General features: G+C 31.8%; 2 non-coding genes across 2 annotated transcripts; both read right to left on the minus strand.

The window, feature by feature from the left end:
- Positions 1–5,225: 5,225 nt before the first annotated feature.
- Positions 5,226–5,310, minus strand: LOC137838923 (small nucleolar RNA snoR118). Its single transcript, XR_011085564.1, has one exon. It is a non-coding gene; the product is annotated as a small nucleolar RNA snoR118 (small nucleolar RNA).
- An 11,430-nt stretch (positions 5,311–16,740) lies between these two features.
- LOC137838924 (small nucleolar RNA snoR118) lies at positions 16,741–16,828 on the minus strand. The gene has a single exon (XR_011085565.1). It is a non-coding gene; the product is annotated as a small nucleolar RNA snoR118 (small nucleolar RNA).
- Positions 16,829–24,522: the final 7,694 nt, after the last annotated feature.

The raw sequence follows: 24,522 nt of genomic DNA on the forward strand, positions 1-24,522 counted from the left end.
CATTGACCATTAAGTACTTGATACTGATCGTGCGAGATGAGACACCATCTGAGAAGGTCATGCTCAGCTCCACATGTCCCGCACCTCCACCTGGTCTCCAGCGAAGACAAACAAACAGCCATCATACGGTCTCAACTGGTCAGGTGACAACTGCAGGTTATTAAACATTACCAAAAACATTACATCAACCGAGCTCCCCTAGTCAATGAGAAATCGGTGTACTCTTCTCCCCACGATAACGACGAAGATTACTACTGGATCATCCTCGTGTGGGACCACATCTCCCAAATCAGCACTTGTAAAGCAGAGGTCGGGCTCCCACGCCTGTACTATCATCACCTCTCTTGTGTACTTCTTACGCTTGGGGCGAAACACCCCCTCCTGAAAATCCTCCCGTGGACATGCACCTCATGTCCTTAGTCCGCTGAATGGTTTTCTTCCTTTGACCCCTCCTGGGTCCCTTCCAAATACTCCTTCAAAAATCCATATTTTATCAAGCCCGCTAACTGGTAGCCTAGGGTTATACAGTGCTCCACGTCATGCCCGAAATCTTTGTGGAACTGGCACCATATGTCCTTGCACGGCCCCAAGTTCCTATCTGATTTTGGGGGGGAACCTCAACTTATCCGCCATTCCGGGCATACCCAACAGCTCCAGGTTTGGCTGGAAGGGCAGATCATCTCTCGCCTTCATCCTGGGTTGTCTCTTCCTGGGTGCGTAGGGTGCTCGTCGTGCGCCTGACCTCTTCTCGATCGCGACTTCATGGACCCTCAGAGGCTAAGCTAGGATGCCTTCTTTGGGCTTGGCTTGCCCTGGGTGCATGCTACTGCGTTTCACTTATATGACCACCTTTGCGGCGATGTGGGCGACAGCTCATCGTCGTATCTCCCCAAACGAACTTGCTTGATTTTTTTATCAGCGAGTCGCTGAATGGTCCTGAAATGACCCCCTATTCAAAGGCGTGGACCATCAAGGCCTCAACCTGGGTCTAGAGCTTCATTGCGAACGACCTGAATCTGTTCAAAAAATCCTTCAAAGGCTCTCCCTGTCTTTGCTTTATGCTTTAAAGGTCGAAAAAGACTAGCAGTTGGGCCTGATTAATAATGAATTGTTCCCTGAACAATTCAGAAAAATGATCGAAAGAGGTTATGTGGCCATCAGGAAGGCCGACAAACCATTGTAATGTCATGCCTGAGAACGTTCCCATGAACATCTTGCAATGCATAGCATTCGTCCCTCCGGAGATCATTATCTGGGAATTGAATGTTGTAAGATGGATTTCGGGGTCTTCTACTCCTGTAAAAACAATCTTGGGCGTTATGAAATTGGCTGGTATGACAACGTGCATAATCGCCTGCGAAAATGGTCTAGGACAAGTCCTTAGTTGAGTAGTCGGGCCTCGCTCTCCCGCATAACGTTCATCAAATTGTTGTAGACTCCTACGCAATTCCTCATTAGTCATGTGTAACTCGTCGTTGCTTGCTCGAGACGCGTCTATTTCCGCCATCACTTGGTCTTCGTGAGCACTTGCTCAACTCGGACTTCCGCCATGAGTCTCTCCTGCTCAGCCTTGGATGTTGCCATTGCCTCCTGGAGAGCACTCACAGTTTCCATAAGTTGTTGTATGATGGGGTTGTCATTCCCTTCAGATCCTAATGGGTCTTGCCTTATATTCATCATCACGTCTAGGAACTCGAGCACGACTGCGAGTGGGATCTAGTTTTATCGAGCCCCAACGGTGGGCGCCAAATGTTCTTGTTGGTTGACCTGCTCGTCGGTTGACTCTGATGACAAACTCTAGCTGTCTCTTTTAGAATCGGTTTTGCATCTTGTTGCACTGGAACGTTGCTCTTGAAACAGACAGTCTTAGGAACAGCGTACCTTTACCTGGGGTCTCAAGCCCCTTTTATAGCTTACCTCTTGTAACAGCTTTCCATCACGAGAATCTAATCACAACTGAAAGCATACTCAACAGGATAACCTTTAGGTGCCCTAACACACATGGGCTCTGAGGCCCAATTTCATGGCACTCTAGTCCAATACCAGACACAATTCAGAATGTGTACGGTACGCTTTCATTTCACTTGTTTTAGGACCCTTATTTTGATTCGTATACACACATTTCTCATTTGATATTTCAAAAATACAATTTTATGACCAAAATGCCCTCTGCAGTTTTTAAATAGGTATGGGCTACAGCTCAAAATGTAATACAAATTTGATCTTTCAGAATACAATTTTTATTTAAGCTTCTGAAAAAAAATAGATTTTAAAATTCTTTTTCTGGAATATTTTCATATTTTGTTTTTTAAAATGTATTTTTTCTATTCCATTATTATTTTTCTAGAATAAAATTTTGATTTTTTATTAGTGTTTTGAATTTTCATTTCCAGAAGACAAAAATATATTATAAATTATCTTTTCTGAAATATATTTTTTAATTCCGAATTTTAATGGTAGAATTAAAAAGAAATTTGGAAATTGCAAAATTATTTGAGATCATAAATTCATCAGTGTAGAAAGCAATTTTATACGAGCCTAAGACAACACCAGGATTACGGATCAATTGCCACAATGGGAACTGGAAACTTTACTTTAAATTTGGATTTATTTTGGGGGGGAAATTGGGAAGATGTATGAAAAATCTTGAAAATTCCTATTGTTACTTTTGTTTAAACGACTGTATTCAATTTTTCATAACTCCAAAATTGGAATTATTCTTTATTATTATTATTTTCTACTTTAAAAAGTTTTTCATAAATGATCACTTATCAAAATAAAAACACGAAACCCTCTGATAATCATCCCTTTAGATTAGATTAACTTTTAACTTGTAAATATGTTTTAGATTATTTTATTTAACTGGTTCAAGTAATCCCCAGCTAGCTTGCTTATACTAAAAACTACAATTCAAACTTTAGTTTTAAAATTATATTCCTAATTTTAGTTAATAATTTAGTTTCCATTATTACCATACAGATCATCATCCAACTTAACTAAAAAATATGCACAAGACAAAAGGCTATGCGAGCTTGCAACAAATTTAAAGAAACAAATAAATACAAAATAAACCAGAAAACTGCACTAATTATCTATAAGGCTTTATTTTTCCAAAGGAACAGGAAGGACTGCAATTTAAAAGGAACATATTTCAATAGTAGTTGAAATTCATAAATTCCACAATGTTGAAAATGGGATCCGACAACAAATTGCAGAGCTCTCGGATCAAAGAATTAAATGCAAATCAAATAATCTACTCAATGGTTTCATTTACAGCCCTTCTTGCACCAAAACAAATAAATAAATGGAACGAGAGGATATGTACAAAGGTGGAGAGAGATAGAGAAAGAAAGGCAATGGTGCAGGTCCAGTTATAAAGAAAACCAGATGGCAGCTTACTAATAGTCCCTATATCATTGGGCAACAATAAATTGCATAGTGACAACTTACTGTGCTATTTAATTTATGTAAATGAGCAAAATATTGTTTTAGTTGTAGACTTATTTACAGTACTACTAAAACCACAAATAATATATATAAACTTTGATAAGAAATTTGGATTCCCAAATCCCTCAGACCTTATATACATCATTAAAACATTAACTACTAGCGTGAAACGAGCTTCTTGCATCTTTCCAAAAAAAAATTTAATAAAAGAATTACAAGAGGATGAAGGAGAAAGTGATGCAAATCAAGTTGTGAGCAAAACAACAAAGCCGCCATGGCCATCATTGCAGATTTGGAGGAAATTAGTTTTCCATAATCGATAGCAATGTTGTCATTTTAAGATGATATCAGTCACGATTCTTATCAATTTAAAGTAGTAAAAAACAGGTTAACAATAATTCTAATCAATACGAAAAGCAAATGAATCAGAATATTTGGCAGAATTATCTAAGACCAGATGAATGCTTACGCAACACAGATGTAAATAACAGTTTTCTAGCCTGTGAATTTCCATTCATATTGCACCAGAGGGAAGGGGGAAATCTGTATACAGAAAACAATTTACAAAAAAAAGGTGCAGGATGAGCTAAATTAATGATAGAGCTGTGTACAATTTGCTTCCTATTTCTGTCCTTGAATGCAGGCTGCAAACAAGTTAGTGCCTTGTACATTTGCTTCTTATACAGGGAGTAACAGGAAAGCAAATTAATTATTAAACTTCAATTGGAAGAGGATGGGTCGATCATTTGGACTAAAAAAAGTGAAAAAGATGTGAAAACGAAACAGCATAAAAGTTCAAATTGCTTCTATGTAAAGAAAAAAATGAAAACACCTGTTGGTGAACTTCTCGTAGCCAACCTTCTATTACTCTGTGTAAAGAATCCAAGTATAGAAAAATTAATAGATCAACTAGTGTAATGAGTTAAATCTTGTTACACAAGAAAATTTAGGCAGATAACTAAGAAATTCTAAAGACCCATTACAATCCGAACTTAAGAAAAAAAAGCAACATACAAGGAGATTTCGCACAAAAAAATATATATACCAGATGTTAAAATATAAATAAAGAAAGAAAAATACAAGCCCTCAGATCTCCTTACTAAAAAAACACCATCAACAAACTTTATGACATTCACAAACGCATCAACAACATCCGCCATCCATTACTGTTCCAATAAACAGCACAAACACAACACTTCTATGGGTGAAAAAAAACATACACAAACGGGAAGGGAAAGTGAGAGAAAATAAAAGTGAAAGAGATGCACATCAGGTTCTGATTCAAAACGTTAGAGATTCAACAATTCATTTGTAACGATCGGGAACGAATGCAGGCAATTAGCTCTAAATATCATTCCGAACAATTGAATTAAGATGAAATCCCTTTTTTTCAGTCATTACTGAGAAATCAATTTAAGTAGAAAACAAGGGTTAATGAACCAAATAGCTCCTGAACTAACTTTAGAATGTGAGAGCATTGAGGTACAATAGTCATGCAAAAAATATTTTTACAGAAAACATCAAATATTAAGATGAAAATGAGTTAGGCAAAGAACATAAGAAGAAAGTCCATTAAGTGTATAAAACCAAAATACCAAAATACATCAAAATGAAATAAACACAAACCAAAAAAATAATAAATGGTAGCGAAAAAAGGAGTCTGGCAAAGTATACATTATTAATTAATTAGCGAAGAACAACTCATTAGGGTTTAAAAAGAATAACACCATACGAAACGGAAACTGCTGAACAATCAGTCCCTCATTTTAACATGTTGGTAGTCAGATAAAGCTTTCTAGGCTGCGCAATTCCATCAAAAGTGCAGTTTATACTGCTCAGAGCCCAGTGCGTATCATCCTTCAACTAAACATGAGAAAATATCGTAAAAGCCAAATGTATAAAGCAAAATTTTCATAAACAACGAAGTACAGAAATTAAACAAAAAAAATGCAAAAGCCCTCAGATCTCATAGCTTAATTCCAAATCATCTACAGCCTTTGTCACACGATTCGTTCACAACCTCTTGCATTTTCCCACACACACACATACACACACATATATATACACACACACATACTCGGAGAAGGGGGAGAGGGGAAAAGATGCAGATCCGGATATGAACGAAACCGTGTAGCTGCTCACAGTCTATTTATGCATCACTGGGCAAGATAACAAGCAAGTTGCTCACTATTGAACTTTATTTTCATGGTAAATTTTTTAAGAAAAAATTATAGGTTGAAAGATTAGGTTGAAAACAAAGAAAAAAAACACGAACAAAATAAAAGAATTACGAATAGAATACTAGGCAACAAGAGGGAAATAAAATTTACTCGAAACATCGTAGCATACAAAGGACTTCAACATTCAAAACTTCATGCAATTGTCAAAATACAGAAAGATGAAAAACACACAAAAGAATGACGAATAAAATGCAAAAAAAAGGACGAAAACGGAAATTCTCAACAATCAGAAAACAATGTTCGACGCATTCAGTTTCAATCGCAAACGGATGCAGAATGTATGGAGCGAGTGGAAACAGAAAATGGTATTAGGGTTTAAGTTGTGAGAATTGGTTATGAGAGATGTGAGCATAAATAGTGGAAACTGCCGATCGGTTTCTTTCCCTCTCTTTCGTGGGCTTTTTATCTTTGGGCCCGTCAAGCAGTTCTTGTATTGGCTTGTTAGTCATTTTCTTCCTTCACCTCCATACTTTCTTCCTGTACCACCATTATTCTTTTAATTCTAAAATTACCCTTCATGCTGTGTTTTTTTTTTTTTTTCAATTGTATAATCCGTAGACATTTAGAACTCTAATCCAAATATAATTTTGTATTTCAAAGTATAAAGTTCGAAAGGTATTACAAAATATCTTATGAATTCTATAATTCAGAATGAGTTAGCTTAAACTCACATCTTAGTATAGTATGAGATTGCATTCTAGTGAAGCTTATTGAGTCTATCATGTCACTCACTCTTGGATTGTTAACAGATCATCTACAAATATATAGTCTTACACCAAACAAGGATATAATCTAATATCGTCATAAAAAGGGAAAGGAGAGTGAAAGAAGATAACAGGGAAAGAATAGTTGGAAAACTTTTGTTATTAATAAGATTTAATTACAAAGTATTGACGCAAAAAAAAATTATAAAGGATCAAAAACACATAACAAACTTCATCATCGAAAGGTCTTACCAAGCCATCATCTGACGGTCTAGAATGTAAAAGATGGTCCTACGAGACTAACTGTCTATGTATATTTTGAATTGTCTAAACATATTAAAAAGTAACTTTAACCCTAATTCATATAATGAATAAAGGCTGAAAACACAAACAAGGTAAATTTCCTTAGGCATGGATGATCACCATTCATAAGGACTTATCTGTAGTGTATTATGCAAGTCCCCCAAAATAAAACAGGAACTTCACGGACAATATCGAGGATCTCATAACTAACAAGTAAACTCTTAGAGTAAAAACCCAAGGTACTAATAATATAAAAAGAGAGAAATAATGAAGAAGTGAAAAGGATTGAAGTATTCGTGAGATAATGAAGGTGTGTGTGAAGAGGCGTAGGAAACCCCTAATTATAGTGTGGGAAAATGCAACAACTCAAAACTACCGCAACTCCAAAACCGATTTTAGTGGCATTGTTCCCCTTCCCAGCAGTACAACTTCCCAAAGAGAACGAAGGAAATCGTGAAAACCAAAGTCTTGCGTGCGAATATTCAACTAGGGAGATCGTGACTTGTGGAGGAGGATCTCGCGTCCGAGAAGCGCTCCAAAAATATCAAGACAGTTGCAAGGAGGTTGTTAGAAAAATACAGCAATAGAACGACACTTTATTTGCAATATTTTCATTCATTGTGCATCTTCCCTTTAAAAGGTGATATCTTTTGCGAAATCTCGTTCAAATTTACAACAATCCTCATATATTGCAAAAGATGTAAGTTAAAAAGAAAGAAGAAAATAATGGGTTTATATAAGATGCAATGTGTCGCTATTATAGCAACCTATATGAACCATTCCTAGACTGGTGAACTTTATATACAGTATAATTGGTATAGCAAGATATATGAACCAAAACACTTAGTGTGTGCTAGCAGTTATCAATCATAGTACACAATGCATTAATATAGATGTGGTTGGTTTCATTCCTAATGGAATGTTTGCTAAGAATTTTTAAACCACTCACTTTCACTATCAATCATTTCAAGAGCAACAAACTCATATTTCATTGTTGATCTTGCAATAATTGTTTTTCTGATTGATCTCCATATAACTGCACCACCCCAAGTGTAAACACATAACCAGTAGTAGATTTTTTTTGTCTCATTTGAATCGTAGATCCAATTAACATCATTGTACCCTTTTAGTACAGTGGGAAATTGATAAGTGCCAAATTTCAATAATATATTATATTAAAATATAAGCACTTATGAGTATTAATTTCTAAAATAAGTATAAAATAACCCCTAATTTATAAAGTTATACCTTTTTACATATTTTTGTGATTTATAATTGAATAGGAACGATTTATTCCCAAATTTGGTGTAAATTTCAGGATTTTATGGGAGAATGGAGATGATTGGACAAAAGGAAAATATACAAAGCTAAAAAGAGAAAGTTGGAATGCATCAACACTCACCAAAGTTTCCCAAATTCGTAAAAAGTCAAGATGCCACTAGTGGATCTCGCTTGAGCGAGATAGCGCCAGTAACGTTGGGTTTTTTTACGTTTTATTTGCCCAAGCAGGTCCATTAGCGCCTAAGCAAATTAGGTTAAATAAGAGGCTTGAGGCACAACCCTACTATGCAAGATTGAGAGGAAAACACTATTGAGTGACTTGTAACTCAATTGGGAGAATAACAGGTGTTAGAAGATGTGTGGCTAATTTTACCCTTTGATATTGAGAGTAATTTGTTCAAACTCTTATATATTGAGGTGATATATAAGCATAATATTATGTTCTTGATTGATTATTGGTATTATTGTTTTGCTTCTAGTTATTGATCTAGAATCTTAAATTTGACTAGAAAGTATTTTTATGGTTCTGACCTAAACAATAATACTTAACATATTTGAGTGCTAGGAATAGACCTGAAATGTTAATTGCTATCAATGTCTGGTATTGATTCTAAGTTATTTTATAAATATGAGAGAAATCAATATTTAAGAAGCATTTTAATCATTTTATATGCAATGAATCAATATAAATGATTTTTATACATGCATCAGTATCAGTATCAATCACATGACACCATATTATCATGATTAATCAAAATACAAAAGAGTGAGAAAGATGAAACCCTATCCCTATTTTTCCAATTGAAGCAACAACTTTTTTCCTTGTTTTCTTGTTAATCATTGCCACCACAACAAATTCCATCAAACTTTTATTATTATGTTTTATATTTAGAGAATCTTGTACTTGAATATTCAATTGTTCCTTATGGATTCGATATCTGTCCTTAGGGATACATTATTACTTCTAACAACGCGGTGCATTTTCCATAAAAAGTCATCAGAAATCCATTATATTCAACGGTATAATCCGTTGTACCTCTTAAATATTTCATGGCTTTTGCAAGTGCATCTCAATGATCATGACTACGACATTGAGTGTACTTACTTAGTCTACTTACTGCATAAACAATGCTTGTTTTAGAAAAAGTCCTTTAAATGCAATAAACTCCCAATTATTTCAACAGATTGAGTTTGCACATATGTGTTTGGTAGCCCTAGAATTTACCACACATATACTCACATTGGCCACAAGGTTTACTAGTGAAACGACCGCAAAAATGGTATCATCTCCTTCGACTATATTTTCCTTAGAAGGATTCTCGTTTTTTACCCTACGTCTGCACTTAGGTGCATGATGACCCGACCTTCCACACATAAAACAATTTCCTTTCTTCTTGAAGTTGGGGCTATGATGGTGGGCCATTGGACTACATCAGGTTGGTTCCATTAGAACGAGAAAATTTATTATTATTTTTCTTCTTGTGATTAAGTTTTTTCTCATACTTTTTTAGAGTTGGTTTGTCTTCTACCATGTTTGCCTTGGCAAAAAACACTTTAACCCTTACAGTATCACACTCCTTTCTATTGGTGTCTTCAATAATGATATGTGTGATCAGATCAGACAATGACATTTGTTTGTTTGTGTGCTTCAATTGTTGTTTGTAGTCAGTCCAAGATTAAGAAAGTTTTTCAATCAACAGTTCATAAACAAATTCATCAAGCAAAGTTATGTTTTATGCTTTGATATCTACAAGCAACTTGTGGTATTCGTTGATTTGAATCTTGATGTCCTTGACTTTGATCATCTCTTAACAATAGTAGTTTTCGATAATGAACATTTGTCTTATGACATCTTCGATAATATATTTGAGAATAATGGAATCCCAAATATATTTGTCTTCCTTGTAGGAGCAATACACTTAAAAAAAATAGTAAAATAACACACTAAGTAAGGTGTGACAACATACCTTATTCGCATAAGTCCAATCTTCAATTTGTTTCGTAGACGTGCTGGAGTCGGGTTATTATTTGGACATACTGAGTTTGCACATATGTGTCTGGTAGCCCTAGAGTTTACCACCTATATACTCACATTGGCCACAAGGTAGTGAAACGACCGCAACAATGGCATCATCCCCTTCGACTATATTTGCCTTAGAAGGATTCTCATTTTTTACCCTACGTCTGCACTTAGGTGCATGATGACCTGGCTTTCCACAGACAAAACAATTTCCTTTCTTCTTTGAGGTGGGGCTATCATGGCGGGCCACTGGACTACATTAGGTTAGTTCCATTAGAACGAGAAATTTTATTATTATTTTTCTTCTTGTGATTAAGTTTTTTCTCATACCTTTTTGGGGTTGGTTTGTCTTCTACCATGTTTGCCTAGGAAAAAAACACTTTAGCCCTTGCAGTAGCACACTCCTTTCTGTTGGTGTCTTCAATAGTGATATGTGTGATCAGATCAGACAATGACATTTGTTTGTTTATTTGCTTCAACTGTTGTTTGTAGTCAATCCAAGATTGCGAAAGATTTTTGTTCAACAATTAAAAAACAAATTCATCAAGAAAAACTAAGTTCTATGCTTTCATATTTTTAAGCAGTTTGTGGTATTCGTTGATTTGAATCTTGATGTCCTTGACTTTGATCATCTCTTAATAATAGTAGTTTCCGATAACGAACATTTGTCTTACGACATCTTCAATAGTATATTTGAGAATAAGGGAATTCCAAATATATTTTTCTTCCTTGTAGGAGCAATACACATAAAACAAATAGTAAAATAACACATTAAGTAAGGTGTGATGACATACCTTATTTGCATGATTCCAATCTTCAATTTGTTTCGTAGACGTGTTGGAGTCGGGTTTTGAAGTTGTAACAGCAAAAACAACTCCATACATGTCCAACAGAGTAAACACATGTTCTTGCCAGTGTTAGAAGTTCTAACCGATGAAGACTTTCATTTTCAAACATCTGAAAAGGGTTTTGCAAAGATGGTTTGAGTTGCATAAACATCGTTTGAGGTCTCCGTTGTAAAGTTGTTGTTGATGTCCATACCGTCAGTCATAAGCCCTTACGATTGTAGTAAATAAAAACTGAAAACATGAACAAAGTTAATTTCCTAAGGTGTGGATGATCAATGTCTTTAAGGACTTATCCGTGGTGTGTTGTTCAAGTCCCCCAAGATACAACATAAACTTCTCAGATAATACTGAGGATATCAAAACTAGCAAGTAAACTCTTAAGAGTGAAAAACTAGGATACCGAAAATATATAAAGATAGAAAGAATGAAGAAGTGAAAAGGAGTGAAGAATTCGTGAAAGAGATGTGTGTGAAGAGGCGTAGGAAACCCCTATTTATAGAGTGGGAATGTGCAACATCCCAAAAACTATTGCAACTCCAAAACCGATTTTAGTGGCACCACTTCCCTTTCTAGTAGCACAACTTTCCGAGGAGAACATCCTAGAAGTCAGAATCTTGCATGTTGAGATCCAGCTAGGGAGATCGATACTTGTGGAGGAGGATCTCGTGTCCGAGAATCTCTCCAAGAAGATCAGGACTGATGCAGGGAGGTCGCCAAAGAAAACGCAACAACGACACTCTATTTACGATATTCGCGTTCGTTATGCATCTTCGTTTTAAAAGGTGATATCTTTTGCGATATTTTGTTCAAATTTACAACAATTCATCCTCACAAAACTAACTTTTAAGATGACAATTGTCCCTACTTATATACTACAAATTGATCTTATCTTTAGTCAATATGGAACGATCAATACACCTTCATACATTTATGGATGATTTAACAATATCCTAATTAGAATAGACTTTAATACAAAATGAAAGTTTACGTCATCCTTAAAGTTAATATTGTATCACACTTTCGATAGTGTTTGTCCATGACTATAGGAAGAAAATAAATGGATGGAGTATTATGCCTCCTCATGTGGATTATGCGGGGTTTTCTTTTTTAAAGATTGAGAGAATTGTACATGAATGAATGAGATCATGATTACAGGAACAAAAGAAATGGATGGAGTATTATGCCTCCTCACGTGGATTATGCAGGGTTTTCTTTTTTAAAGACAAAAAGAGTTGTACATGAAAGAATGAGATCATCTATAAAAGAAATATTCACACATGAATACAAACTGAAAAAATTGAGGTGGTATAAATGGGCACAAAATTTGTTGTTCCATCCATACCTTTCATTATATATATATAATTTTTTTATTTTTATTATTTACATATATTTATGTTTATTACTTAAGTAGAAAACATAGTTTACCTTAAGTAGATAACATAGTTTACCTTTGAAAGAGCCTTCGTAATTTTGTATAGAATATATCATCCATAAATTTGCAAACGATGAACCTAAATTGAAGAATGTGATCCATATGAATAAAAAATGTCATTATCATCATCACAATGTAAAATCATTATACATTGGCATCAATTAGCTTAACCAATGCGAGTGATTGAACATCATTCCAAGTGTTCCATTATTTTACAAATTCAATTTCCTAAGAAAGAATGTCAATTATGAATAAATTGCAAAATACACATATATGCAAAATACATATATTGACAATTACCTATTTGTGTAAACAAATGTATGAATGTTTTGTGTCAATATCTTCATTGAACCATAAAGTCTTCTTATATTTTATGTTACCTTTAATATATCATAACAAATCGTGTTTATTAAAATGATGTCTAATTAAGTAGAATATTAACATATACTTATGTTTATGTGTCACACATAAATATAAAGGACAATACCTGTTTTTGAAATAACAAAATATCTTTATAAACAACATTTTTTGGTAAAATTTTCATTTTCTCTTTCATGGTGTCCTTCTTTAATAAGACTTTTTTGTTGAAGTTTGAGAAACACCTCTTGACAAATGCAACATATAATTGACTATGACTAAAAACGTGTCATGAAAGGTGAATTCCAACATTGAGTATAGTTTGACCCTGTGATTTATTTATAGTAATGACAAAACTTAGTTTTACATGAAATTGTTTCCTAATAAGCATAAATGAGAGACATGTATTTTATGTTTAATTCTTGGTAAGAAAGATTTTTTCCCAATATGATGATGACCTATCAAGATTTCAACATCTAACATGTTCATGTAGAACCCACAAAACAATAATCTCGTCCCATTACATAATCTAGATTAAGGGTCTATGTTTTGTAACAAGATTAATGGTGCACCACTTTTAAACTTTAAAATATGGGATGGAGACACTTGGAGCAATGGAGTGCATGTACTCTTGTTGGTATATATTATGTGTGTCCTTCAACTTATCAAATGACAATAAATTATGTTGTTCTCCTGGAAAATGACCGGTAATCATGTTATTGAGGTTATCATATTTTAGTCAATATAGCTCTCTAGACCGTATAAGATGCATGCCATGTATGAAATTACAATTCGGGAAATGTTTTTTTTTGTTTAAGTTAGTATATTAAAATATTTCCTTCTCATTTATTACTAGTTCATGGAGTATTTTCACCATATCATCAAGAATTGTAGGTTCAATCTCATCTCCCATGCGCATGAGATATTCTACAAAATCATGATCTAGTAATGATTGCATGTTTTGTTGTAAATACAATACCTTTGTACTACTTTATAAAGGAGACTTATATGTAGAAATAATTTATGCCTTTGTACCCTTTTAAACAATACCTAGAAAAAAACCTCCTCCTAATCGATGTAATGCCTCTAAAGCATATTTGTTAGTCATGGTACTTAATCCCAATTGTTGTTGTTTCTCTTAATATAAAAATAAAAAAGGAAACAAAATACGCAAAAATAAAAGAAGTTATAAATCTCTTTATTTATATGATAAATTTAAAGATTTTAAAAAGTTTGAATATATATATTTAATATATTCTTTTATATAATAATTTTAAAATTTTATTATCATATTAAGTCTCAATTTATTTTAAATCTCAAATTTAATTAGTAATTAATTTTTTTAAAATATAAAATATAAAATATAATTATCCAAAACATCTTGTCTTTAAATATATAAGAAAAGTTCACGATTCAATGTGTTAATAATAAAGTATAATTGAAGAAATGTCAAAGAACAATTTTTTTTACTATGAATGAAATATGTAGAAATAATTTAATCCTTATTAGATCCAAATAAATATCCCATTAACATTTTCCTTTGAAAAATATTGAATCAATCAATATTCTAAAAATTACATTCTTTTACGCAAAATCGATTCTTGCACTCGAATTTAATTTGAAAAGATCATTATCCTTTTAAACAGTTCGCTGTAGTTTCTATACTATTCTTTAATAAATTATGGAAGTGATTCTTATTTTAAAAATAATTCATCATCTCGTAGCGGTTCCGACACAATTGTGATCCAGTAACAATTAAAGCAATTACTCGAGTTCCTGTGTACATCAAATACACCCGATCTTCCAAATCATAAGATCAAATTAAAAAGTAGAACTCCAATCATGTTAATAGAAAACTTAGATCAAACATAAGGTTTATGCAATTGTACACAATTGATAGTCACAAGACCACAAATCATGCAATTGAAGAAAAAATCATGTGTCAAAAACATTTACAAGTTGGTTTACATTGAGAGATAATAGTGAAACAATACAGCACAAGACAGAAAATAGAAACTATGGCTAAGAGCCTCCCTCACACGTTGGCCACTCTTAATGTAAAATGAAGAACATCTAACTTCATGAATTATAACTAAAAATTGATTTTGGTTAAAAATAAATGAAAACATGGAGGTGAACGAAATTAAACCGTGAAATAGTTTATAAAAAGCAGTATCCAAAACTCAACAATCATTAAATCTCCAACATACAACTACTAAAGGGTGTCAACAGACAATCCTAAAAAAATACCAAGTCCTGCGGGACTTGGAAGGAGTATCAACTCGGGAAGACCTATTGATTAAATATTTATACTTCAAATGACAGTCTAAATTGTTGTAAAAAGTAAACATTATGATAGAAGTACATCCAGGATTTGGAACCAAACACGTAGTTTGTGAGATCCACAAATACAGAAAAGTGTTAAGAAATGTTTCTGAGCCCATATCTCAAAATGGAAATGACAACCACTCATGTTGCTGCTAGTAGAAATATAATAAGGTGAGAAATGAGAGAAAAATAAAATACCCATAATACAGTTCTCTACTAGTTGAAATACGCAATGAACTTATAACCAGAGAGAAAAATGATGTGCCCTCAGATCTTAAAACTAAATAAAAGTCAAATCATCTGTAGCTATTGACACTGGTTTCATATACAGCCTTCTTGCACCATCAAAATATATACATATATATATACATACACACACACACACACATGCCCAGAGAGAAAGAGAGAGAGACAGAGACAGAGAGAGAGAGACAGAGAGAGAGAGAGATGCAGTGGTACAGGTCCAGTTATAAAGAAACCAGGTGCTACTCAATAGTCTATATAAGCATCACTGGGCACTAATAGACTACACAAACTAATGTAAACTTTCCTATTTACAGGGATCACCTATTTGAAGTTTCAAAATACTAGAATAAAAGAAATAAAAGTCCTGAAAAAAACCCTGAAGAAGATTGGAGTGTTCACAACGTAACTGAACACAGGTTTAGCCCAGTGCTTGCATAATCATTGATCAACTCTAAAAGAAACAGCACAGACAACAGCAGAAAAAATAAAAACAGAAATTTAATGCTAAAAGAAAACAATGTTACACAAGAGAGAAGATAGAGGCTAAGGCTAATAGCCTCACAAGTGTGTCAAAATCTGGGTACACATGGGAGAGAATTTAGACAGCGGAGCATTGTAATTTCCGGACAATATAAATGTAATCCTTAAATGTGAAAACAGCTCTAGAAATTCTTTTATTTCAGGACTTCCAATTATAGGATTGGACAAGAAATAAGAGCTAAGTTTTCAAGATCAGACCCAATGCCATCCCACCTTAACAAACAAAGGCATCAGTCACGGGGATAGGATCACAATAAAGAAATTTTGAGGGCTCTTTGCCTGACTATAAAAACATTTATTTCACATTAGGACTCTTTAGGCAAGCGGTTAGAATCAAATAAAAGAGGAAGAATCCAAAGCCTTCAAATCTTATAGCTTAATAAAAGATCACTAACAGCTTTTTCAGTAGTTCAATTCATATACCTCTTACAACTTCCCAATGCCAACATAGAACTTAACACGCACACATACACAGAAAGGAACAGAAGAAAAGAGAGAGCTGCAGATCAAGTAATGAACCAAACCATGAAGATAAGAAATGCAATAGTCAACTTCTACATCATAGGGCAGGATTGCAGGCAATAACTCCAACTATAATAATCAATGCTTATTTTCCAGAAAGGTTTGTTTTTTCAGTCATGATTCTCAGAAATTTGAAGTTCTCAACAAGGATTATGCGCAATGAGAAGACAAACAGATGAATCCAAGAGCATCATATCACACAAAGGACTTACAATTTCAGCATAAAGCACATGTTGACACCAACAAATGGTAGTTGAGATTTTCAGGGATGATACAGAGAATAGAAAAAAACCAATTAGTTCCATATAAATTATAAAATAATACTAAAAGAAAATATTAAAAGACAATAAAGAGAAACAAAAAATTAAAAAGGCTGCAGATGTGGAAAAAATAACACATTTGTGGTTGAAGGGAATAAAACTACAAGAAATAGAAGCAAATGTACCAATGAATCACTCTTTTAATATTGTGGGTATCAGAAAAAGATTTCAAGGCTGTGTATTTCCATCAAAAGTTGCGGTTAAAACTTCTCAGAGAACAGTGCATGTTTCATCATTCACCAAAAATAAAAACAATAAGCAAAGCCCACGATAAGTAAATCAAAATATAAAAGAAAAGAAATATTGAAATGCAGAATTCAAAGAAAACAAAAATCAGAGCCCTCAGATCTCATAGCTTAATACGAAATCATCTACGGCTTTTTCCACTGGTTTTATTCACAACCAACATACATCTTCCAGATGAGAGAGTAGTATAGTGCAGATAGCATTAGTCACACACACAGAATAAGAAATTGATAGATAAATATATATATATATATATATATATATATAGAGAGAGAGAGAGAGAGAGAGAGAGAGAGAGAGAGAGATGAGGCTATGAACAAAACCGTGTAGCCGATCAACGAACTATTTGAACATCATTAGGCCACAAAACAAGCAATTTGAACCGCTATCACTGTTAAACTCCATTCTAAGCACAAAAAAACAGTTCTGATTAAGGTTACAATTATGCAGCTGAAAACGCATAAAAGAGAAGCCTCCAACAAATATTATTAATAAACTAATACAATAGAAGTGCAGCAAATTCATGTTACTCCGAACATCACTTCACTTCACATAATGGGCTTATTGTTTAGATATCACGCATTTATCAAGAGAAAAAAAAATGCAAAAATTGCCGACGACGCAATAAAAACTGAAAAGACACAAGTTACAGAATAATCAGAAAACAAGAATCAGCAGAAAGAATAAGAGATAAACAGTAAAAAAACTGAGTGTGAAAAGGAAAAGGGAAACTAGGGTTAGGGACTGATTATGATTTTGTGTGATGTGAGAAACTGAGTATGCAATTGGAAACTGAAGAATCTAATAATGGCTCCCTCTTTTCAACAAGGGTGGGCTTTTAACTTTGGGCCGTCCAAGTAGCTCTTCGGGATTTCTTTTGGCAAATTCTTCTTTCAGGTCCATGATTTTTTTCTCGCACCCTTATATTTTTAAAAATATCAAATTGATCATTCTAATTTTATAATTCAGAATGCAAATTTTGTGTTTTGAATTCTATAATTCAAAATATAAATTATGATTTGTATTACGGATGGTAGAATCCAGTATTTTGAATTCTATAATTCAAAATACATTAAATACATTAATTTGTATTATAGATTGTAGAATACATAGTAATACAAAAAATTTATTTCGAATTATGCAATTTAAAATACTAAAAATGTGTTATATTTCAAATTGTGCAATATGAAATATAAAAAATGTATTTCAGATTGTGCAATGCATAATATATTTTTCTTTTCTGCTTAGACGATAAAGGTGAAGGATTGTTGCGGCAGTGGTCCTGAAGGTGGGAGTTGTTGTGGCTGGAAAGAGGAAGAAGAATGCTCAATGGAAAAGATGAAGAAAATGGTAAAATTGTCACTTTGTTTATTCTATGGCAATTCTTTCTTATTCCATCTCTATATGGTATGTATAAGGCTTCTTCTTCTTGCATCTCTACATTTTTCTTCCTACACCCCCACAACTTTATAAATCCTGACAATGGCCTTGACCTTTTATTTGAAAAAGGGCACCGTGGTGGAGTTTGTTTGGCATTGTTCATCTTCTTCATTCATCTCAAGTGCTGGTGAAGGGTCATTTTAGTTGTGCGAAGCAAGGTGAAGGAGTGGGTTGCGTTGCCAAAGTGTTGTTTGGCTTCTAGAGATAATAATTAAGTTTTTTTAGGGACATTAGTAGTTATGGAGTTTTTGTGGTTAACGAAAATCGGGATATGGGAGTGCGCTACAGATTCATTAATCCGAAAGTGAATCATTTTGTTTTCCGGATGATGGGTGTTTCGAAAACAATTTTTTCATAAATTATTGATTTCCAGAATCTTTAATCTGGAAGCCTAATTTTTATTATTGATGAATCCGAAATGATTTTATAAATTATGAATTTCAAATGTATATTTTGAATTATAAATTTTAATGCCTATTTATTACTTTTGATCTTATTTTTTTATTTGAAACAATGTTCTGTTTGGATTATCAATTTGTATTGCCAAATATGTCAACTAGCATTTATTCATAACAAATAAATCAATAAAGAAAGGTTATCAGCATTAAACCATGCTCCATCTACCTCACAAACTGCTTCTTCAATTACAAAAAAAAAACCTATATTTTGGCACAAAATTAAACAAAATAATAGATTACATTTTTTCCCACATCTAGAAACTAGCCTGATCTAGAACCAACTACATCATCTAGAAGCAACTACGTGGAAGATGGAGGCAATGTAATGCAAATAATCAAATGGTGAGAATAAAATAGGTTTGGGGTAGTGGCTGAGAGGTTCAACACTTCAAAAATCTCTCCTTTCACAGTAGATTGGAATCCTAATTCAATGAAACAGACAATTACTAAACTTATTGCAGTGTCTTTAACCACAGGAAGCGCCAATGGTAACTCAAATTCCATTTTTTTATTCATAATCTCAACCACTATTTACAGAACAACCATCCACACTTGTCTCCACCATACTGCTGGTGCTTTAGCAAACTTTCCTTTGAAAGTTCTTAGAATTATATTGACAGTAAAGTGATTCATTTGTTTAAATATTTTGTAATCTATGTACTAATACTCATTTTCTGGTTGATTCCATCCTGGAATTAGGGGAGAAGAAAATATACTCCCTTACAACAACCAACAGCACAGCAAGTGCTGATTGAAAAAATATATGCAGGTCCCATAACTTTGATTGTGATAGGGGTGCAAACAAACATTGCTATTTTTCTTATGAATAATCCACACTTGAAGAGAAATGTGAAGCATATTTACATCATGGGTGGTGGTGTAAGGTCAAGAAACCCAACTGGTTGTTGCCCTCAAAATGCTTCCTCTTCCTAAGGAATGTGGTGAGCGTGGCAATTTGTTCACAAATTATGAAGCTAACCCTTATGTAGAGTTCAATATATTTGGTGACCCTTTTGCGGCATATCAGGTCAGTCTCAAACTACGTGGAGAATTATTAATTATTAACAAGTTGAAGTGTGTTAGTTATCATCAAAGGGGCCCTCAAACATCTGTTAGTGGCATTAATGTTTTATTTATTTATATTATTCACAAAACTTATATGTAGTTCTTGGTTCAAATATTAAAATATGATCATTAACTCAAATGGCCTAAGGCTGCCAAATTACTATGAAACTCAAATTGGCATACAGAGAATCTTGATTTGTATTGTGTTTGTGGGACACCATTAGTCTTGTGTATGCATCAAAATTTCAGCATATTTGTGCACACACACCTTTGTTCTCTACATAAGGGAACCACTTCTTTATAGACCTATAAACTGGCACCCCAAAATCTGGTCTTAGACAAGAACATAGAATCCCTTATTCCTCCTTCAACCTCTCTCTATAAGGACTATTTATTCTTTTTTGTTGAAAGAAACCAAAGCCACGGGAGTTCTTGACTATATTTCAGATTTTTTCTAAGTGGCACCTACCACTGGAAAGAAACACAAACCAATGCAGGTTTCCACCAGATTTTTATTGTGTGTCTGTTATATATCATGGTATGCCTAGTCTTAAAGAAATATATGATTTTTCATGCTTCTCCTTTCTCTTCCAAACTGTAGAAATCAAAGTGAAAATGGACTGTGATGGCTGTGAAAGAAGAGTTAGAAATTTTTTATTTTTCTTTTAACCTTTTGTTATGATGGAAAGCCCAGTAACTAATGATACAATAAGTGTTGCAGATTACAATGACTTGTTTGTTCCATACCCACACTTCACTCAACGATTCTGAATTATTTTAGACTTGCTGTTTATGAAAAGAAAAATCTGTCTCACATCATTTTCATTTATCCTTGAAATTTCTTGTAGAATTTTGAATGAATAAAAACAGTGGAAAGATAATCAAAGTAGTTAGTTTTCAATAGCTGTGAAGATAACTATATAAATAAAAGAAGTGATATAATGAGGTCTACCTTAAGTTTTTGTTTGGTTAGTAAATAAGGTACATAAGTAAAATTAAAAATAAGGAAGTTTGATTGCAGAGAATTAAATAAGTCTGTGAACCTTGCCTTATGATGCTTAGGTGTACTTTTTATCATGTACAATGTTCTGTATTCATACCTGCTATACATGCACACTATGCTCCTTCTACTAGGTTATTAACGGGAAAGATTTTATCTATGAAATAGAAAATATTGTATTTATAAAATATTATTAATATATTAATAAATAATTTAATAATTGTAATTTATGTAAGTATATATTTTAACTTTTTTTTAATAAAGATGCTTTAAAGTGCCGTATATAAATAATTTTATACAATCTTAAATTAAATTTTTTTAATAATAATAAATTTTACAAAATATATATATATATATATATATATATATTTACCTAATACAATCATCTCATACAATTTGTAAGTAAAAAAATTTATACAAAATAAAAATACTAAATTGATACAAAATACCAAATAAAAAAAATAAAATAAACATAAGTTAGAAAATAGAAATATAATAGATATAAATATTAATAAAGTTTGAGCAACCTCCCACATTAAGTACAACTAAAATTAAAAATTTATCCTTTTTATCATGCTTTAAAAATAGCACTCTGACTCCTAAATATACTACAATAAACTTTCATAATGATAAATCAAGAATGTTGTCATGTATGCTCATCATCTGGCTCAAAAGTAATTTGATCATTCTCTTGAAGTGAGTGTTTCCTTCAAAAAAAATTTCATCCACTTTCCAATTTGACATTCTTTTTGGGAACATTTAGGATTAGAACTTTGAATTCCACCAGTTCGTTTGGACCGTGCAAAGTGACATTTTGGAATCTACCTCTTCGTATATAAACTGCGAACTACGAAAGGCACAGGCAAATCCTACATAGCTTAAATATTTGCAATTGTGAAAAAAAATAGATTTTTCATTTAATATATATAAAGCAAAAGTTTGTTATAAAAAAAAAAAAATACCAGATGACGTGTTGTGCACTGGGAACAGTCAAAGTTAATGTAAAATGCACAAGTGCATGATACGTTAGTGAGCTTTGACTTTCAATCTCCGGAAAGAAATCTACGATGGTATTGATAACGTAACCTCAAATATCTTTACATCAAAACAGCTATCCCCACGTAATGGAAGAGAATTTGATGAGATCCTTCTTTTAACGTGTACAACTTATGTATTTCATCGCAACCTTGAACAATTAAGGATTGTGTATGTTCACATTATAACGTACCTTGAATATATTTTGTCTTTAACTCGTGCTATGCACGGAAAAGAATGCAAGATATTAATTATTTATGAAATATTATTAATTTATTAATAAATAAATAAATTATAAAATAAATATTAATATATAAGAAATAAAAATCAGTATATAAGAATAAAGAAAAAATTAAACATACTAAAATTAATATAAATAATGTATAAAAAAAATAATACACGTAAATAAATAAATTGATCAAGTATTAACAAACTGATAAATTTTTTTAGGAAAGTAAGTAACAATAAATAATTATGTAAAAAAAGAATTCATCCTAAAAGGCTAATAATTCGAATTTCATTATTTGGTATGTTAACCCCTCCTTCAAAAATAATCTTATTGTCTTCTTTGAAGTCATTTTACATACAAAAATTCTTTTATTCCGTTCCAAGTTTTGTCGATTTATTTGACGTGTTTTCTTTTACTATTTTGTAAAAAAATATAATTTACACAATTAAATATATAAATATATATAAGTGTAAATATAAATAATAAATTGTTCAAGTATCAACAACCGACACAATTTTTGAGGAAAGTAAGTGACCATAAAGAGTCATGTAAAAAAAGGATTTATCCTAAAAGGTGAATAACTCAAATTTCATTATTTGGTATGTTAACCTCTGGTTTAAAAACAATTTTATCGTCTTCTTTGAAATCATTTCATAAACTTAAATTCTCACATTCGCTCCAAGTTTTTATTATTTAATTGGCGCGTTTTTTTCACTATTTTGTATAAAAATATAATTTATATCATTATACATATATAAATGTAAATGTAAAAAAAAAAAAAAAAAATTAAAAATCAAATATTAATATATAAGAAATAAACATCATCATATACGAATAAATAAATTCACCTAAAATATTAATATAGAAGAAATAAACATTAGTATATACGAATAAATAAATAAAACTAAACATATTACAATTAATATAAATAATTTATTGAAATAAATAATACACGTAAATAAATAAATTGTTCAAGTATGAACAAAATGACACAAATTTTGAGGAGAGTAAGTAACAATAAACAATTATGTAAAAAAAAGGGTTCATTCTAAAAGGTGAATAACTTGAATTTCATTATTTGATATGTTAGCCTCTGATTAAAAAGTAATCTTATCACCTTCTTCTTTGAAATCATTTCACATACTTAAATTCTTCCATCCCGCTCCAAGTTTTGTTTGATTTATTTAGCATGTTTTCTCTACTATTTTGTATAAAAATATAATTTATATAATTATATATATGTAAATGTAAATAAAAAACTACAAATCAAGTATTAATATATAAGAAATAAAATTAACATATACGAATAAATAAAAAAACTAAACATATTAAAATTAATATAAATAATGCATAAAGATAAATAATACAAGTAAAAAAATAATCTGTTCAAGTATTAGCAAACTTACACAAATTTTGAGGAAAATAAATAACAATAAGCAATTATGCAAAAAAATATTCATCCTAAAAGGTGAATAACTTGAATTTCATTATTTGATATGTTGCCTTTATTTCAAAAAACAAATTTATCGCCTTCTTTGAAATCATTTAACCTACAAAAATTATTCCATCCCGCTTCAAGTTTTTGCTGATTTAATTGACACGTTTTCCTTTATATATATATAACAATATTAATATATAAGAAATAAACATATGCGAATAAATAAATAAAAAACTAAACATATAAAAGTTAATATAAACAATAAATAAAAAAAATACACGTAAATAAATAAATTATTTATAACTATTATTAATATATTAATAAATAAATAAATTATTCTAATTGTGTTTGGTGAATAATTTGGGTCTTTTTTGTTCAAGAAACACGCATGAAGTTCTTTATAGTGCCACGTGTAAAAGTTTCTGCTTTCAGTGAAATATTTTTTTTTTCTTCAAAAAATTGTGGAAGTGAGACGTATTAAATTTTTTTATTTTTGTTCCCTTGAAATGTATTAAGTATAGATTGTTTTAGGGATAGCTGAAGAATTTTGGTCCTTTTTGTTCCAAAAAACACTTAGGAAGTATGCCTTATAGTGTGACTCGTGTAAAAGTTTTACCTTGAAAAAATTGTGGTAATGAGATGTGACAAAACTTTATTTTTGTGTTCCATTGAAATGTATTAAGTATACATTCATTATAGGGCTAGATAAAAATTTATGAAACTTTTTGTTTGAATAAACACTTAGGAAATGTACTCTAACGGCAAGTGTAAAAGTTTATGCTTTTATTAAATTATTTTTTGTTTCATTACACGCGAAAGATATTAATTATTTATGGAGTTTTATTTCGTAATTTTAAAGCATAATGTTAATTATAATTATAAGTCAGATGTTAGTCATATTAAAAAGATAAAAATGTATTGAGTATAGATAGATAAGTATAGATATAGATTTATATTTTTTATTTAAGTAGAAAATAAAATAATTATTTATTTTATATTTATTTAGGATTTTTAAAAAAATTT

This window comes from Phaseolus vulgaris, chromosome 4, assembly GCF_000499845.2.
Source record: "Phaseolus vulgaris cultivar G19833 chromosome 4, P. vulgaris v2.0, whole genome shotgun sequence".
NCBI classification, from domain to species: Eukaryota; Viridiplantae; Streptophyta; class Magnoliopsida; order Fabales; family Fabaceae; genus Phaseolus; species Phaseolus vulgaris.